Here is an 18,019-nt window from a genome sequence, read left to right on the forward strand (position 1 = left end):
TTGGGGAGGGACTTCCAAGCTTTTATAGAAATATCATTGACTTGATTGTATACTTGCACCGGATAACCAGTCTGTTGGTTGGCGTACCTTCCTTGACCCAGGAGCATATCCCTATCCCATTGTGGGTTGCCCGCCGCTATGTTAACTGCTTCCTGCTCAGTTGCAAATTCTATGAGGAATGCTCTCCAATCAAGGTATTGTCCTGGGCTTAGGCAGGCACGAACCAACGAACTCCAATCCCCAGGAGTCATACAGTGCCTAGTGAGAACCTCAACTTGAGCCACCGTGAAGGCAGCGGATGTTCCATTATTTCGAACTGATTCGGCCAGAGATTTAATAACTTTAAAGTCTAAAGGCTCATGACTCCTTTGCCCTTGTGGATTCTGAAACACTGGATAAGCTAAAGAGAACTCGGTGCGAACCTGTGACCAAACTTGTGGACCAAAGGAATTCCCTGTATACTGGGTAGTCTCTAGAGGATGTGTAGGAGTGGAAGGTGCTGTCAGGGTGGAGACCCCATTGATGGCGCTGCCACCCCTGACTTATCTCTAAGTTTCTTCCTCTGTTTTAGGCTCGCTCCCTCCAACTGTTCAACCAGAGCATGTATCTCCTCCTCCTCAAGATCAGAATCTTCCGAACTGAAATCTCCTAACCCTTCTGAGGCAGGGTAGAGAGACTTTGCCCCTTTTTCCTTAACACTCTCTGCCTTTTCTGATCTTTCCTCTTGTAAGATTTCTAAAGCAGTTTGTCCATCCTCTACGGCCTTACAGCATTTTTTATCTTCTAAACAGCCCCTAACAAGCTTCCAAATAGGTTTTACTCCTCCTTTGAGTGTGCCCTGATCCCAGGCTAAGTCCAGATCCTTCCCTGACCTATCCCAGCAGTCGACCGTTAGGCTGCCATAAACAGCGAACCAGGGTGCCACGGTATTACATTCATTAAGAAATCTCTCTAAGGTCGATTTCTTGATCTTTAAATTCTTTGATAAAAGCAGCTCTTGAAGAGCCAGAAAAATTGGATGAGACTGTGAGGTCCCCATTTTAAAAATTAAGGCTCTAAGTCCTTTTACAAAAAGAACGCAGGAAAAAATTTAGGACACTGCTTTCAGAGCAGGGTCCATAAATTGTAACACTTTACTTTTCACTAGGTTGCTAATCTGAGAACTTAAACCTCCACGGACTTTACTTTCACTTTCGGTTTGCCTTCCGCAAACTTTTCCCTCCCTCTTTGTTTACAGAGAGGAACAGGCTGTCCATTTTTGACGGTCCCTTTTGTCCCACCTTGCCTGGGAACTTTATTGTCTCTCACCGAGAACTTTATTGTCCCATTTAACTGGGAACTTTATTGTCCCATTTAACCAGGAACTTTATTGTCCCATTTAACCGGGAATTTACCAGCGCGCTACCCTGACTGCAAGAAGTTCTGATCTGCAAACCCCACGAACGAGGAGAGTTTCTTGTACTGGGTTTCAGCACCAGTTGTCGCGTCCACCCTCGCCAGCAAGGAATGACGCAACACAGGAAGATCTTCAAGCAGTTTACTCAGGACCCTTGTACTTCTTCTCCTTCTTCTCCCTCTTCTCCCTCCTGTACTTCTTCTTCTTCTGACCCCGAGAGAATCAGCCCAGCCCTTAAATACTAATAGCCAGCCAATCAGGCTTAGCCACGTGGGCATTGCTGATAGGTTGTATCCACGCGGAAGGCGCAAGACTCAACAGGCTCCACTCAAATAAGGACTTGTTAACTGTTAACGACAGTTAACGACAGTTAACGGGCAAGCAGCTCCCTACAGTTCAGTACATTCTCTGTGGAAGATAAATTCTTAGACATACACGCACGACCAAAGCAAATAGAGTTACCACATTTTGTTTAATGAAAACACGATAATTTTGCACACTGAGGGATTTCATCATGCACAATTAAGTATTTCTAATACATTCGTGTTTGTCTTTACTCTGCAACACTGTATTTCCTTAAAATGTGGTATTTGCACATATTCTTTTGAGAGAAAACTGTACAGTGCATTCTCTGTGGAAGATACATGCTTAGACATACACGCAACACCAAAGCACCTAGATTTACAACTTGTTGTTTAGGAAAAGCAAGATAATTTCAAAAAATGAGGGATTTCTTCTCATCCAGATTAAGTATATTTAAAACATCACGGTTGTCTTTACTCTGCAACACTGTATTTCTATGAATGTGGTATTCGCACATATTCATCAGACAGAAAACTGTACAGTGCATCTCTGTGGAAGATACACACTTAGAAATACACACAACACCAAAGCACATAGAGTTACAATGTGTTGTTTAGGAAAAACAAGATAATTTCGCACAATGCGATATTTCTTCTCGTCCAGATTAAGTATATCTAATTCATTCGTGGTTGTCTTTACTCTACAACACTGTATTTCTTTAAAAGTAGTATTCGCACATATTCTTCAGAGAGAAAATTGTACAGTGCATTCTCTGAGGAAGATACACGCTTAGACATACATGCAACATCAAAGCACATAGATTTACAATGTATTGTTTACGAAAAACAAGATAAGTTTACAAAAAGAGGGATTTCTTCTCGTTCAGATTAAGAATTTCTAAAACATTCATGTTTGTCTTTACTCTGTAACCCTGTATTTCTTTAAAATGTGGTATGCCCACATATTCTTCCGAGAAAAATTGTAGAGTGCATTCTCTGTGGAAGATATACGCTTAGCCATACACGTAACACCAAAGCACATGGAATTACAACGTGTTGTTTAGGAAAATCAAGATAATTTCGTGCAATGCACAATTTCTTTCATCCACATTAAGTATTTCTAACAAATTCGTGGTTGTCTTTACTCTGCAACATTGTATTTCCTTAAAATATGATATTCACACATATACTCCAGAGAAAAAACTGTACAGTGCATTCTCTTTGGTAGATATACACTTAGATATACATGCAACACAAAAGCACATAGAGTTACAACGTGCTGTTTAGGAAAAACTAGATAATTTCGCACAATGAGTGACTTCTTGTGATCTCCATTGTTTCCAAAATATTCGTGGTTGTCTTTACTCTGCAACCCTATATTTCCTTAAAATGTGGTATTCACACATATTCTTCTGAGAGTAAAGTGTACAGTGCATTCTCTATGGATGATATATGCTTAGATATACATTCAACACAAAAGCACATAGAGTTACAATGTGTTATTTAGGAAAAACAAGATAGTGTCGCACAATGACGGATTTTTTTCTTGTTCAGATTAAGTATTTCTAAGATATTCATGGTTGTCTTTATTCTGCAACCCTGTACTTCCTTAAAATGTGGTATTCGCACATATTCTTCAGAGAGAAAATTGTACAGTGCATTCTCTGTGTTAGATACATGCTTAGACATACACGCAACACCAAAGCACATAGATTTACAACGTGTTGTTTAGGAAAAACAAGATAATTTCGCACAATGCGGGATTTCTTCTCGTCCTGATTAAGTATTTCAAATACATTCGTGGTTGTCTTTACTCTGCAACACTCTATTTCTAAAAATATCGTATTTGCACATATACTTTCGATATAGATTTACCACGTGTTGTTAAGGAAATAACATGATAATTTTGCACACTATGGGATTTCTTTTAGTTGCAATTAAGTATTTCTAATACTTTAGTGTTCGTCTTTACTCTGCAACACTGTATTTCCTTAATATGTGGTATTCACACATATTCTTCAGAGAGAAAGTCGTACAGTGCATTCTCTGTGGAAGATACATTCTTAGACATACACGCAAGACCGAAGCACATAGAGTTACAACCTGTTGTTTAGGAAAAACAAGATAATTTCGCAAAATTAGGGATTTCTTCTCGTCCAGATTATGTATTTTTAAACATTCATGGTTGTCTTTACTCTGCAACTCTGTATTTACTTAAAATGTGGTATTCACACATATCCTTCCAAGAAAAAACTGTACAGTGCATTCTCTGTGGAAGATACACAATTAGACATACACGCAACTCCAAAGCACATAGTGTTACAACGTGTGGTTTAGGAAAACAAGATAATTTCGCAAAATGAGGGTTTTCTTCTTGTTCAGATTAAGTATTTTTAAACATTCATTGATGTCTTTTTTCTGCAACCCTTAAAATATGGTATTCACACATATTATTCTGAGAGAAAACTGTACAGTGCATTTCCTGTGGAAGATACATGCTTATACATACACGCAACACCAAAGAAGATAGAGTTACAACGTTTTGTTTAGGAAAAACAAGATAATTTTGCACAATGTGAGATTTCTTCTCGTAGCGATTAAGTATTTCTAATACATTCGTGGTTGTCTTTATTCTGCAACACTGTATTTCCTTAAAATGTAGTATTCACACATATAGTTCAGAAAGAAAACTGTACAGTGCATTCTCTGTGGAAGATAAACGCTTAGACATACACACAACACCAGAGCACATAGATTTACCACGTGTTATTAAGGAAAAACAAGATAATTTCGCACACTGTGGGATTTCTTTTAGTCACAATGAAGTATTTCTAATACATTCCTGTTTGCCTTTACTCTGCAACACTGTTTTTCCTTAAAATGTGGTATTCACACATAATCTTCAGAGAGAAAGATGTACAGTGCATTCTCTGTGGAAGATACACGCTTAGCCATACATGCACTACAGAAGCACCTAGAGTTACAACGTGCTGTTTAGGGAAAACAAGATAATTTCGCAAAATGAAGGATTGCTTCTCGTCCAAATTACATATTTTTAAACATTCCTGTTTTTCTTTACTCTGCAACCCTGTATTTCCTTCATATGTGGTATTCACACATATCCTTCCAAGAAAAAATTGTACAGTGCATTCTCTGTGGAAGATACACACTTAGACATACACGCAACACCAAAGCACATAGAGTTACAACGTGTTTTTTAGGAAAACAAGATAATTTCGCAAAATGAGGCTTTTCTTCTTGTCCAGATTAAGTATTTCTAAAACATTCATGGTTGTATTTCTTCTGCAACACTGCATTTCCTTAAAATGTGGTATTCACACATATTATTCCGAGAGAAAACTGTACAGTGCATTCTCTGTGGAAGATACATGCTTAGACATACACGCAACACAAAAGCACATAGAGTTACAAAGTGTTGATTAGGAAAAACAAGATAATTTCACACAATGCGGGATTTCTTCTCATCGCGATTAAGTATTTCTAATACATTCGTGGTTTCCTTTATTCTGCATCACTGTCTTTCCTTAAAATTTCATATTCGAACATATAGTTCAGAAAGAAAACTGTATAGTGCATTCTCTGTGGAAGATACACGCTTAGACATACACGCAACACAAAAGCACATAGAGTTACAACGTGTTGATTAGGAAAAACAAGATAATTTCGCACAATGCGGGGTTTCTTGTAGTCCAGATTAAGTGCTTCTAATACATTCGTGGTTGTCTTTACTCTGCAACAATGTATTTCCTTAAAATGTGGTATTCGTCCATATACTTTCCAGATAAAACTGTTCAGTGCATTCTCTGTGGAAGACACACTTAGACATACTTGCAACACCACAGTCCATAGATTTACATCTTGTTGTTTAGGAAAAACAAGATAATTTCTCAAAATGAGGGATTTCTTCTCGTCCAGATTAAGTATTTCTAAAACATTCTTGGTTGTCTTTACTCTGCAACATTGTATTTACTTAAAATGTGGTATTCACACATATTCTTCCAAGAGAAAATTGTACAGTGCATTCTCTGTGGAAGATACAAGATCAGACACACAACCAAAACTAAAGCACATAGAGTTACAACGTGTTGTTTAGGAAAAACAAGGTAATTTTGCAAGATATGGGTATTCTTCTCGTCCAGATTAAGTATTTCTAATACATTCATGGTTGTCTTTACTATGCAACATTGCATTTCCTTAAAATATCGTATTCACCTATATACTTTCGAGATAAAACTGTTCAGTGGAAGATAAATTCTTAGACATACACGCAACACCAAAGCAAATAGAGTTACCACATGTTGTTAGGAAAAACACGATAATTTTGCACACTGAATGATTTCATCATGCGCAATTAAGTATTTCTAATACGTTCGTGATTGTCTTTACTCTGCAACACTGTATTTCCTTAAAATGTGATATTTGCATATATTCTTTTGAGAGAAAACTGTACAGTGCATTCTCTGTGGAAGATACATGCTTAAACATACATGCAACACCAAAGCACCTAGATTTACAACTTGTTGTTTAGGAAAAACAAGATAATTTCGAAAAATGAGGGATTTCTTCTCATCTAGATTAAGTATTTCTAAAGCATCATGGTTGTCTATACTCTGCAACACTGTATTTCTATAAATGTGGTATTCGCACATATTCATCAGACAGAAAATTGTACAGTGCATCTCTGTGGAAGATACACGCTTAGAAATACATGCAACACCAAAGTACATAGAGTTTCAACGTGTTGTTTAGGAAAAACAAGATAATTTCGCACAATGTGATGTTTCTTCTTGTCCAGATTAAGTATATCTAATTCATTCATGGTTGTCTTTACTCTACAACACTTTATTGCCTTAAAAAGTAGTATTCACACATATTCTTCAGAGAGAAAACTGTACAGTGCATTCTCTGAGGAAGATACACACTTAGAGATACACGCAACATCAAAGCACATAGTGTTAAAATGTATTGTTTAGGAAAAACAAGATAATTTTACAAAATGAGGGATTTCTTCTCGTCCAGATTAAGAATTTCTAAAACATTCATGTTTGTCTTTACTCTGCAACCCTGTATTTCTTTAAAATGTGGTATGCCCACATATTCTTCCAAGAAAAATTGTAGAGTGCATTCTCTGTGGAAGATACACGCTTAGCCATATACGTAACACCAAAGCACATGGAGTTACAACGTGTTGTTTAGGAAAAAGAAGATAATTTCGTGCAATGCACAATTTCTTTCATCCACATTAAGTATTTCTAACAAATTCGTGGTTGTCTTTACTCTGCAACATTGTATTTCCTTAAAATATGATATTCACACATATACTCCAGAGAAAAAACTGTACAGTGCATTCTCTTTGGTAGATACACGCTTAGATATACATGCAACACAAAAGCACATAAAGTTACAACGTGTTGTTTAGGAAAAACTGGATAATTTCGCACAATGAGGGATTTTTTCTTGTTCAGATTAAGTATTTCTAAGATATTCATGGTTGTCTTTATTCTGCAACCCTGTACTTCCTTAAAATGTGGTATTCGCACATATTCTTCAGAGATAAAATTGTACAGTACATTCTCTGTGGAAGATACATGCTTAGACATACACGCAACACCAAAGCACATAGAGTTACAATGTGTTGTTTAGGAAAAACAAGATAATTTCGCACAATGCGGGATTTCTTCTTGTCCAGATTAAGTATTTCTAATACATTTGTGGTTGTCTTTACTCTGCAACACTGTATTTCTAAAAATATCGTATTTGCACATATACTTTAGATATAGATTTAACACGTGTTGTTAAGGAAAAACACAAATTTTCACACACTGTGGGATTTCTTTTAGTCACAATTAAGTATTTCTGATACTTTCCTGTTCGTCTTTAATCTGCAACACTATTTCCTTAATATGTGGTATTCGCACATATTCTTCAGAGAGAAAGTCGTACAGTGTATTCTCTGTGGAAGATACATGCTTAGACATACACGCACGAACAAAGCACATAGAGTTACAATGTGTTGTTTAAGAAATACAAGATAATTTCGCAAAATGAGGGATTTCTTCTCGTCCAGACTACATATTTTTAAACATTCGTGGTTGTCTTTACTCTGCAACCCTGTATTTCCTTAAAATGTGGTATTCGCACATATCCTTCCAAGAAAAAACTGTACAGTGTATTCTCTGTGGAAGATACAAACTTAGACATACACGCAACACCAAAGCACATAGTGTTACAACGTGTGGTTTAGGAAAACAAGATAATTTTGCAAAATGAGGGTTTTCCTTTTGTCCAGATTAAGTATTTCTAAAACATTCATGGATGTCTTTTTCTGCAACCCTGTATTTCCTTAAAATATGGTATTCACACATATTATTCTGAGAGAAAACTGTACAGTGCATTCCCCGTGGAAGATACATGCTTAGACATACACGCAAAACCAAAGAACATAGAGTTACAACGTGTTGTTTAGGAAAAACAAGATAATTTCGCACAATGCGAGATTTCTTCTCGTCACGATTAAGTATTTCTAATACATTCGTGTCTTTATTCTGCAACACTGTATTTCCTTAAAATATAGTATTCACACATGTAGTTCAGAAAGAAAACTGTACAGTGCATTCCCTGTGGAAGATACACACTTAGACATACACACAACTCCAAAGCACATAGTGTTACAACGTGTGGTTTAGGAAAACAAGATAATTTCGCAAAACGAGCGTTTTCCTCTTGTCCAGATTAAGTATTTCTAAAACATTCATGGATGTCTTTTTTCTGCAACCCTGTATTTCCTTAAAATATGGTATTCACACATATTATTAGGAGAGAAAACTGTACAGTGCATTCCCCGTGGAAGATACATGCTTAGACATACATGCAACACCAAAGAACATAGAGTTACAACGTGTTGTTTAGGAAAAACAAGATAATTTCGCACAATGCGAGGTTTCTTCTCGTCGCGATTAAGTCTTTCTAATACATTCGTGGTTGTCTTTATTCTGCAACACTGTATTTCCTTAAAATATAGTATTCACACATATCGTTCAGAAAGAAAACTGTGCAGTGCATTCCCTGTGGAAGATACATGATTAGACATACATGCAACACGAGACCACATAGATTTACCACGTGTTGTTAAGGAAAAACAAGATAATTTCGCACACTGTGGGATTTCCTTTAGTCACAATTAAGTATTTCTAATACATTCCTGTTTGTCTTTACTCTGCAACACTATATTTCCTTAAAATATGGTAGTCACACATAATCTTCAGAGAGAAAGATGTACAGTGCATTCTCTGTGGAAGAAACACGCTTAGCCATACATGCACTACAGAAGCACATAGAGTTACAACGTGGTGTTTAGGAAAAACAAGATAACTTCGCAAAATGAGGGATTGCTTCTCGTCCTGATTACATATTTTTAAACATTCGTGTTTGTCTTTACTCTGCAACCCTGTATTTCCTTCAATTGTGGTATTCACACATATCCTTTCAAGAAAAAATTGTACAGTGCATTCTCTGTGGAAGATACACACTTAGACATACACGCAACACCAAAGCACATAAAGTTACAATGTGTTTTTTAGGAAAACAAGATAATTTCGCAAAATGATGGTTTTCTTCTTGTCCAGATTAAGTATTTCTAAAACATTCGTGGTTGTTTTTCCTCTGCAACCCTGCATTTCCTTAAAATATTGTATTCGCACATATTATTCTGAGAGAAAACTGTACAGTGCATTCTCTGTGGAAGATACATGCTTAGATATACACGCAACACAAAAGCACATAGAGATACAACGTGTTGATTAGGAAAAACAAGATAATTTCGCACAATGTGGGGTTTCTTCTAGTCCAGATTAAGTGCTTCTAATACATTCGTGGTTGTCTTTACTCTGCAACACTGTATTTCCTTAAAATGTGGTATTCGCCCATATACTTTCCAGATAAAACTGTTCAGTGCATTCTCTGTGGAAGACACACTTAGTCATACTTGCAACACCACAGTACAAAGATTTACATCTTGTTGTTTAGGAAAAACAAGATAATTTCTCAAAATAAGGGATTTCTTCTCGTCCACATTAAGTATTTCTAAAACATTCGTGGTTGTCTTTACTCTGCAACACTGTATTTCCTTTAAATGTGGTATTCGCACATATTCTTCCAAGAGAAAATTGTACAGTGCATTCTCTGTGGAAGATACAAGATCAGACACACAACCAAAGCTAAAGCACATAGAGTTACAACTTGTTGTTTAGGAAAAACAAGATAATTTTGCAAGATGTGGGAATTCTTCTCGTCCAGATTAAGTATTTCTAAAACATAAGTGGGTGTCTTTACTCTGCAACACTATATTTCCTTAAAATGTGGTATTCACAAATATTCTTCTGAGAAAAATTGTAGAGTGTATTCTCTTTGGAAGATACATGCTTAGCCATACACGTAACACCAAAGCAGATGGAGTTACAACGTGTTGTTTAGGAAAAACAAGATAATTTAGCGCAATGCACAATTTCATCCACATTAAGTATGTCTAACAAATTCGTGGTTGTCTTTACTCTGCAACATTGTATTCCCTTAAAATATGATATTCACACATATGCTCCAGAGAAAAAACTGTACAGTGCATTCTCTTTGGAAGATATTTGCTTAGATATACATAAAACACAAAAGCACATAGAGTTACAACGTACTGTTTAGGAAAAACTAGATAATTTCGCACAATGAGTGATTTCTTGTGATCGTGATTAAGTGTTTCTAAAACATTTGTCGTTTTCTTTACTCTGCAACCTTGTACTTCCTTAAAATGTGGTATTCACACATATTCTTCCGAGAATAAACTGCACAGTGCATTCTCTATGGAAGATATATGCTTAGATATACATTCAACACAAAAGTATATAGAGTTACAACATGTTGATTAGTAAAAACAAGATAATTTCGCACAATGCGGGATTTCTTCTCATCGCGATTACGTATTTCTAATACATTCGTGGTTTTCTTTATTCTACATCACTGTCTTTCCTTAAAATTTCTTATTCGAATATATAGTTCAGAAAGAAAACTGTATAATGCATTCTCTGTGGAAGATACACGCTTAGACATACACGCAACACAAAAGCACATAGTGTTACAATGTGTTGATTAAGAAAAACAAGATAATTTCGCACAATGCGGGGTTTCTTGTAGTCCAGATTAAGTGCTTCTAATACATTCGTCATTTTCTTTACTCTGCAACCCTGTATTTCCTTAAAATGTGGTATTCACACATATTCTTCCGAGAGTAAACTGTACAGTACATTCTCTATGGAAAATATATGCTTAGATATGCATTCAACAAAAAAGCACATAGAGTTACAATGTGTTGTTTAGGAAAAATAAGATAATTTCGCACAATGGGGGGATTCTTGTAGTCCAGATTAAGTGCTTCCAATACATTCGTGGTTGTCTTTACTCTGCAACACTTTATTTACTTAAAATGTGGTATTTGCCCATATACTTTCCCGATAAAACTCGTCAGTGCATTCTCTGTGGAAGACACGCTTAGACATACTTGCAACACCACAGTACATAGATTTACATCTTGTTGTTAAGGAAAAACAAGATAATTTCTCAAAATGAGGGATTTCTACTCGTCCACATTAAGTATTTCTAAAACATTCGTGGTTGTCTTTACTCTGCAACAATGTATTTCCTTAAAATTTGGTATTCGCACATATTTTTCCAAGAGAAAATTGTACAGTGCATTCTCTGTGGAAGATACAAGATCAGACACACAACCAAAACTAAAGCACATAGAGTTACAATGTGTTGTTTAGGCAAAACAAGATAATTTTGCAAGATGTGGGAATTCTTCTCGTCCAGATTAATTATTTCTAAAACCTTCATGGTTGTCTTTACTCGGCAACACTGTATTTCCTTAATATGTGGTATTCGCACATATCTTTCCAAGAAAAAACTGTACAGTGCATTCTCTGTGGAAGATACAAACTTAGACATACACGTAACTCCAAAGCACATAGAGTTACAACGTGTGGTTTAGGAAAACAAGATAATTTCGCAAAATGAGGGCTTTTTTCTTGTCCAGATTAAGTATTTCTAAAACATTCATGGATGTCTTTTTTCTGCAACCCTGTATTTCCTTAAAATATGGTATTCGCATATATTATTCTGAGAGAAAACTGTGCAGTGCATTCCCCGTAGAAAATACATGCTTAGACATACACGCAACACCAAAGTACATAGAGTTACAACGTGTTGTTTAGGAAAAAACAAGATAATTTCGCACAATGCGAGATTTCTTCTCGTCGCGATTAAGTATTTCTAATATATTCGTGATTGTCTTTATTCTGCAACACTGTATTTCCTTAAAATGTAGTATTCACACGTATAGTTCAGAAAGAAAACTGTACAGTGCATTCTCTGTGGAAGAAACACGCTTAGACATACACGCAACACCAATGCACATAGATTTACCACGTGTTGTTAAGGAAAAACAAGATAATTTCGCACACTGTGGGATTTTTTTTTTAGTCACAATTAAGTATTTCTAATACATTCCTGTTTGTCTTTATTCTGCAACACTGTATTTCCTTAAAATGTGGTATTTGCACGTATACTTTCCAGATAAAACTGTTCAGTGCATTCTCTGTGGAAGACACGCTTAGACATACATGCAACACCCCAGCACATGGATTTACATCTTGTTGTTTAGGAAAAACAAGATAATTTCTCAAAAGAGTGATTTCTTCTCATCCACATTAAGTATTTCTTAAACATTCGTAGTTGTCTTTACTCTGCAACTCTGTATTTCCTTAAAATGTGGTATTCACACATATTCTTCCAAGAGAAAATTGTACAGTGCATTCTCTGTGGATGATACAACCTCAGACAAACAAAACAACTAAAGCACATAGAGTTACAACGTGCTGTTTAGGAAAAACCAGATAATTTCGAAAGATATGGGAATTCTTCTCGTCCAGATTAATATTTCTAATACATTCATGGTTGTCTTTACTATGCAACATTGTATTTCCTTAAAATATCGTATTCACTCATATACTTTCGAGATAAAACTGTTCAGTGCATTCTCTTTGGAAGATAAATTCTTAGCATACACGCAACACCAAAGCAAATAGAGTTACCACATGTTGTTTAGGAAAACGTGATAATTTTGCACACTGAGGGATTTCATCACGCGCAATTAAGTATTTCTAATACATTCGTGTTTGCCTTTACCCTGCAACACTGTATTTCCTTAAAATGCGGTATTTCCACATATTCTTTTGAGAGAAAACTGTACAGTGCATTCTCTGTGGAAGATACATGCTTAGACATACACGCAACACCAATGCACCTAGATTTACAAGTTGTTTTTTAGGAAAAACAAGATAATTTTGAAAAACGAGGGATTTCTTCACATTCAGATTAAGTATTTCTAAAACATCATGGTTGCCTTCACTCTGCAACACTGTATTTCTTTAAATGTGGTATTTGCACATTTTCTTCTGACAGAAAATTGTACAGTGCATCTCTGTGGAAGATACACGCTTAGACATACACACAACACCAAAGCACATAGAGTTACAATGTATTGTTTAGGAAAAACAAAATAATTTTGCAAAATGTTGGATTTCTTCTCGTCCAGATTAAAATTTTCTAAAGCATGCATGTTTGTCTTTACTCTGCAACCCTGTATTTCTTTAAAATGTGGTATGTGCACATATTCTTCCAAGAAAAATTGTAGAGTGAATTCTCTGTGGAAGATACACGCTTAGCCATACACGTAACACCAAAGCACATGGAGTTACAACGTGTTGTTTATGAAAAACAAGATAATTTCACGCAATGCACAATTTCTTTCATCAACATTAATTATTTCTAACAAATACGTGGTTGTCTTTACTCTGCAAAACTGTATTTGCTTAAAATATGGTATTCACACATATACTCCCAAGAAAAAAACTGTACAGTGCATTCTTTTTGGAAGATATATGCTTAGATATACATGCAACACAAAAGCACATAGAGTTCAACGTGCTGTTTAGGAAAACAAGATAATTTCGCACACGAGTGATTTCTTGTGATAGCGATTAAGTGTTTCTAAAACATTCGTGGTTGTCTTTACTCTGCAACACTGTATTTCCTTATAATGTGGTATTCACACGTATTCTTCAGAGAGAAAGTTGTACAGTGCATTCTCTGTGGAAGATACACGCTTAGACATACACGCACTACCAAAGCACATAGAGTTACAACGTGTTGTTCAGGAAAAACAAGATAATTTCTCACAATGCGGGGTTTCTTGTCGTCCAGATTACGTATTTTTAAACAATCGTGGTTGTCTTTACTCTGCAACCCTTTATTTCCTTATAATGTGGTATTCGCACATATCCTTCCAAGAAAAAACTGTACAGTGCATTCCCTGTGGAAGATGCACACTTAGACATACACACAACACCAAAGCACATAGTTTTACAACGTGTTGTTTAGGAAAACAAGATAATTTCGCAAAATGAGGTTTTTCTTCTTTTCCAGATTAAGAATTTCTAAAAGATTCATGGTTGTCTTTATTCTGCAACAGTGTATTTCCTTAAAATGTGGTATTCGTACATATTCTTCCAAGAGAAAATTGTACAGTGCATTCTATGTGGAAGATAAAAGCTCAGACACACAAGCAAAACTAAAGCATATAGTTACAACGTGTTGTTTAGGAAAAACAACATAATTTTGCAAGATGTGGGAATTCTTCTCATCCAGATTAATTATTTCTAATTCATTCGTGGTTGTCTTTACTATGCAACATTGTATGTCCTTAAAATAACGTATTCGCCCATATACTTTCGAGATAAAACTGTTCAGTGCATTCTCTGTGGAAGATAAATTCTTAGACATACACGCAACACAAAAGCAAATAGTGTTAGCACATGTTGTTTAGGAAAAACATGATAATTTTGCACACTGAGGGATTTCATTATGAGCTATTAAGTATTTCTAATATATTCGTGTTTGTCTTTACTCTGCAACACTGTATATCCTTAAAATGTAGTATTTGCACATATTCTTTTGAGAGAAAATTGTACAGTGCATTCTCTGTGTAAGATACATGCTTAGACATACACGCAACACCAAAGCACCTAGATTTACAACTTCTTGTACATAAAAAACAGGATAATTTTGAAAAATGAGGGATTTCATCTCATCCAGATTAAGTATTTCTAAACCATCATGGTTGTCTTTACTCTTCAACACTGTATTTCTATAAATGTGGTATTCGCACATATTCATCAGACAGAAAATTGTACAGCGTACCTCTGTGGAAGACACATGCTTAGAAATACACGCAACCCCAAAGCACATAGAGTTACAACGTATTGTTTAGGGAAAACAAGATAATTTCGCACAATGCGATATTTCTTCTCGTCCAGATTAAGTATATCTAATTCATTCGTGGTTGTCTTTACTCTACAACACTGTATTTCCTTAAAAAGTGGTATTCGCACATATTCTTCAGAGAGAAAATTGTACAGTGCATTCTCTGAGGAAGATACATGCTTAGACATACACGCAACACCAAAGGACATAGAGTTACAATGTATTGTTTAGGGAAAACAACATAATTTTACAAAATGAGGGATTTCTTCTCGTCCAGATTAAGAATTTCTAAAACATTCATGTTTGTCTTTTCCCTGCAACCCTCTATTTCCTTAAAATATGGTATTCGCACAAATAATATCTAGAGAAAGCTTTGCAGTGCATTCTCTATGTAAGATACATGCTTAGACATAGATGCAACACAAAAGCACATAGAGTTACAATGTGTTGATTAGGAAAAACAAGATAATTTCGCACAATGCAAGATACCTTCTCGTCCAGATTAAGTATATACAGTACATTCGTGGTTGTTTTTACTCTACAACACTCTATTTCTTTAAAATGTGGTATTCGCACATATTCTTCAGAAAGAAAATTGTACAGTGCATTCACTGAGGAAGATACACGCTTAGACATACATGCAACACCAAAGCACATAGAGGTACAATGCATTGTTTAGGGAAAACATGATAATATTGCAAAATGAGGGATTCCTTCTCGTCCAGATTACGTATTTTTAAACATTCATAGTTGTCTTTACTCTGCAACCTTGTATTTCCCTAAAATGTGGTATTCTGACATATTCTTCCAAGAAAAACTGTACTGTGCATTCTCTGCGGAAGATACACGCTTAGACATACACTCAACACAAAAGCACATAGAGTTACAATGTGTTGATTAGGAAAAACAAGATAATTTTGAACAATGTGGGATTCCTTCTCGTCACGATTAAGTATTTTTATTACATTCGTGGTTTTTTTATATTCTGCATCACTGTATTTCCTTAAAATTTCGTATTCAAACATATAGTTCAGAAAGAAAAGTGTATAATGCATTCTCTGAGGAAGATACACGCTTAGACATACACGCAACACAAAAGCACATAGAGTTACAACGTGTTGATTAGGGAAAACAAGACAATTTCACACAATGCAGGATTTCGTCTAGTCCAGATTAAGTACTTCTAATATATTCGTGGTTGTCTTTACAACACTGTATTTCCTTAAAATGTGGTATTCGCCCATATACTTTCGAGATAAAACTGTTCAGTGCATTCTCTGTGGAAGACACGCTTAGACATACATACAACACCACAGCACATAGATTTACAACTTGTTGTTTAGAAAAAACAAGATAATTTCTCAAAATGAGGGATTTCTTCTCGTCCACATTAAGTATTTCTAAAACATTCATGGTTGTCGTTACTCTGAAACTCTGTATTTCTTTAAATGTGGTATTCGCACATATTCTTCCAAGAGAAAATTGTACAGTGCATTCTCTGTGGAAGATACAAGCTCAGACACATAAGCTAAACTAAAGCACATAGAGTTACAATGTGTTGTTTATGAAAAACAAGATAATTTTGCAAGATGTGGGAATTCTTCTCGTCCAGATTAAGTATTTCTAATACATTCGTGGTTGTCTTTATTTGCAACACTGTATTTCCTTAAAATATCGTATTCGCCCATATACTTTCGAGATAAAACTCTTCAGTGCATTCTCTGTGGAAGATAAATTCTTAGACATACACGCAACACCAAAGCAAATAGAGTTACCACATGTTGTTTAGGAAAAACACGATAATTTCGCACACTGAGGGATTTCATCATGCACAATTAAGTATTTCTAATACATTCGTGTTTGTCTTTATTCTGCAACACTTTATTCCTTAAAATGTGGTATTTGCACATATCCTTTTGAGAGAAAACAGTACAGTGCATTCTCTGTGTAAGATACATCCTTAGACATACTCGCAACACCAAAGCACCTAGATTTACAACTTGTTGTTTAGGAAAAACAAGATAATTTCAAAAATGAGAGATTTCTTCTCATCCAGATTAAGTATTTCTAAAACATCATGGTTGTCTTTATTCTTCAACACTGTATTTCTATAAATGTGTTATTCGCATATATTCATCAGACAGAAAATTGTACAGTGCAGCTCTGTGGATGATACATGCTTAGAAATACACACAACCCCAAAGCACATAGAGTTACAACATGTTGTTTAGGAAAAACAAGATAATTTCGCACAATGAGCGATTTCTTCTCGTCCAGATTAAGTATATCTAATACATTCGTGGTTGTCTTTGCTCTACAACACTGTATTTCCTTAAAAAGTGGTATTCGCACATATTCTTCAGAGAGAAAATTGTACAGTGCATTCTCTGAGGAAGATACACGCTTAGGCAAACATGCAACACCAAAGCACATAGAGTTACAATGTATTGTTTAGGACAAACAAGATAATTTTACAATATGAAGGATTTCTTCTCGTCCAGATTAAGAATTTCTAAAACATACATGTTTGTCTTTACTCTGCAACCCTGTATTTCTTTAAATATGTTATGCCCACATATTCTTCCAAGAAAAATTGTACAGTGCATTCTCTGTGGAAGATACATGCTTAGACATACACGCAACACCAAAGCACATAAAGTTACAATGCATTGTTTAGGGAAAACATGATAATATTGCAAAATGAGGGATTTCTTCTCATACAGATTATGTATTTTTAAACATTCATAGTTGTCTTTACTCTGCAAACTTGTATTTCCTTAAAATGTGGTATTCTCACATATTATTCCAAGAAAAAAAATGTACTGTGCATTCTCTGTGGACGATACACACCTAGACATACACGCAACACCAAAACACATAGAGTTACAATGTGTTGTTTAGGAAAACAAGATGATTTCTCAGAATGAGGGTTTCT

Source organism: Apodemus sylvaticus, chromosome 17 (genome assembly GCF_947179515.1).
Source record: "Apodemus sylvaticus chromosome 17, mApoSyl1.1, whole genome shotgun sequence".
Lineage (NCBI taxonomy): Eukaryota > Metazoa > Chordata > Mammalia > Rodentia > Muridae > Apodemus > Apodemus sylvaticus.